The following is a 3,729-nucleotide window of genomic DNA, read 5'->3' as shown; positions in this document are numbered from 1 at the left end:
GCTACAAAAAATAGGGTATATAACAAAATCTAGGAGATATAACAAATCTAACTCTCTGCCTCTCCCTCATCGCCCGGGTGGAGGAGGTGGTGCTTACTGACCGATGTCCTGTCTGGGTGCCCTAGCTCCCTCAAATCGATCCATATACTGAGAATATGGAACAACCTATTGTGGTACTGGGACTGCTACACTATAAGCTGTGACATAATAGGCTACACGACTCATCTAATGAAAAACCTCTCGCTGAGGGGTATCAATCTCTGCTCTCACCTCAACAAGTTATTGATCACGCTCTGCTCTGACCTCAATAAGCTATCGATCTCTCTCTACAAGCTGCATCTGCACCATTGTCAACCTCGATCTCAAAGACCGTACTACATCTGGTATTCCCTGCTCTCTCCTAACATCTCCCTCTCTGCCTCCCTTCTCATCTCTTCTCTACCTAACCTGCCTAGGAGCCACTCTCTCCTCCTCACCTCCACCCTTTACTGCTCTACCACTGCCAACCTCAACCCCAACAGCTCTTAAGGATCCACCCTCCCCTCTCTGTCGTTGCCCAACTCCTATTGGTACCCTACTGCTACTAGCACCAGGATCACCTCCTCCCCGCCTAGGTACATCCGCTCTTTGTCCCTCTACCTACCCTCATCCCTGTACCTGACCTGGTACCTGTACCTATGCTGGTGCCTCCTCCTCAATCTCCTCTATAAGAGGTGCATGCTCTCCCAGATTTGTAAATCGAGGGAATGGATGCCTATGAAACCAATATCTATACTGGGGCAATACTCCTACATCTACTACATCCTCTAAGTAATCCCATCTCTGCGGCTATAAAGTCGCTAACTCCTGCATGCTCAGCACATATGACAGTCTTGGTGCCCATCCTCGTCTCTCCTCCTCTCCATATCGGGCATAGGCTGTGAACTCCTAGGATATACTTTGCGGTCTCCCATACTGCCTCATCACTCTAGATACTACAAATCCCTCAATGATAGACGCTAATCTGCCAATGAGAGGTCGATTCATGAACATGTCCATCCTCTGAGCTCTCCAATCATCCCATAGCTCTAGACCCCTATACGGTCTCCTTACTATAGCAATAAGATCATCCAACTGTCTCCTCCAATAGTCAGTCTTGCCCAGGTGGGGCTGAGTAACATAACCTAAATAACGACATATGATAGGATGGTGTGCCTCTCGCGAATCATCTACTATTGGTCTGCATACTGGGATGTGCTCCCATGCCCATATCTGTAGAACTAAAACACCTTCTGCCATGCTCTTCCCCTCTCAATACACAATCTCATGCATCTCATGATACATATGAGCAAGTAAACATGATCCCCATCCTAATATCATGGGATGAGTTAGCAACCTCTCAAGCATTCTGGCCCAACCACATAAAAATCCCTATTGTCCTCTGTCAGGCATCACAAGATAACTGATCATACCTACTAAAACGCATGCCAGAGGGTACTGCTCACCATATCTGCTCATCAAATCATCCCACGTGATAGCACGTTCAAGAATAGTCTCATCATGAAATATACGTCTCAATGCCAAAACGCCTGGTCATTGCGTAGAATCATAATCAACCTTGTATCCAGTGAACGAAATCCTCAAATTCATGTATATATCCTCTAGCATGATAGTCATCTCTCCAACCGGTAGATGAAAGGTGTTATGCTCTGAATGAAAATGATCGACTAAAGCAGTCAACATCCCGTGATTCACGTGGATATCAGGCATCTATAAAAGGTATCTGAATCCATACAAATCAATATGAGCTCTCTTTGCATCTGATAACTCATGAACAAGCCTCATCGTCTGCGGAAATGTACACCAAAACTGAATATCCAACAACCGAATCTGCAAAATCGAACATAAAAATTGTCAGCACGTGATCCAAATTGCACTCAAAATATGTTAAACATGCTCACGAATCCAAATATACAAAATTTAAAATAAAAAATTGTTGTTTACATTCTAAAAAATGCTTGATGTTTTTGATACGCGTTTCCACAAAAAAGTAGAAACTCGTACGAGCAAACATTACATCCTGCATGATTAAACATTCCCATATGACAAAAGATATCTTCTCGCATGATAAAATGGACTATCAAGAACACTCTCATACAATTCATGGGAAGACACCAGACGACAAATCTTACTTTCCCAAATGACAAAACAGAAGGACATATTGTCGTACGAGAAACACTGTTCAACCACATGACAAAACGATGAAAATGACTTCAAACGAAAAATAAATTACAAAAAATTAACAAAAATTCAAAAATTAAGAAATTCACAGGCTAAAGATTGATCACTTACCGTTGGGTCGCATTTTTGTGGTTGATTATGTCATCTCTGGCGCTCGAATTGATGCTCTTGGATCAGAATAGTCATTTTTCTTCACAGAGGGTTTTTCAAATTTCAAACTTTGAGAGGTAACAATGAATTGAAAATGACACATTGAACCCCTTATATAGCCCAAACCCTAATTTTCAACTTGCTCTAATGGACATAAAACTTATACCCTAGACTAAATCGATAGTTCTGAGTCCATTTTCGGGATCAAAATCCAAATCTGATGTCAATTCTCTAGTCGACATTTAACGATGTTGACCACTTAGCACTTTCATCCTCAAGTCAATTTTCGAATCATTTTGTGCTCAATTCTAAATCTCAATTTAATTCTCAAATCAACTTTGATTTTAATTCTTCAACATCAATCTTCGTGCTCAAATAATTATCATCACTAAAAATTGCCTAAAATCATTGTACCCTCGCTATCTTCTAATTTCGCTCCCGAGGGGGCATACTCATTATCATCATCAAAATTCGAGAATTTTTTTCAAATCTTTATCTAAAGTCGAGCAAATATCTTTTCAAACAAAGAAAATCAATTAAACCTCGTTACTAGGGGGATCTTAACTAAATCACGTCGTATCAAGTTGAGATTCTTCGATGTCAAATAAAGAAATCTCTAGGGACATATCTATCTTTGTCCTTATCTGAATCAATCTTCAAATCAATGTTCAGTTTCAATCACATCAAATCGAGCTGGACATTTTCTCTTGCTAATTGGTTCTTGTTTAGTCAAGTTCGGAATCGGTTTTATCGCTTTGCTCAGTCGATTCTTGTTCAATCAAGTTCGGAATCAGTTGTGTCTCTCGCTCAATCTAATTCGATCAAGTTCTAGATCGGTGCTTGTTTCTTGATCAATCAAGTTCAAGAACAGTATCTCACTCTTTGTCGATTCTTGTTCAATCAAGTCCAGGATTGGTATCGCTTTAATCGCATTTGTTCAGTTTCATCACTTCAAATAAAGTTGAACATCTCGCTCTTCATCGGTTTGTGATCAATCAAGTTTAGAATTGATATCTATTTGACATCAACTATTCTTTGAACCAACGCGTTGCTCACACATTAATTCAAAGAGAGGCAAATGTAATACCCTAAAAATGGTCATCTAAACTGTGGGCCCCTAATCTCGACAGCATCACCAAGGTCCTAATCAAAGGCAATTAAATCAACCTTGAGCACCTAATTAATTAATTTATCAATTATTAATGTTAAAAGACAAATAAATCACTCAATATTAATTAAATATTTATTTAATTAATTAAATCATTCCAAGTAAATCATTTTAATCAATTATTCTATTTATTTAATTAAATATCCTAGCATATTTAATTAATAAATAAATTTGCTATTTAATCATAAAAA

Source organism: Cryptomeria japonica, chromosome 2, assembly GCF_030272615.1.
Source record: "Cryptomeria japonica chromosome 2, Sugi_1.0, whole genome shotgun sequence".
In the NCBI taxonomy this organism is placed as follows: Eukaryota; Viridiplantae; Streptophyta; class Pinopsida; order Cupressales; family Cupressaceae; genus Cryptomeria; species Cryptomeria japonica.
This window is presented reverse-complemented; position numbering follows the sequence as displayed.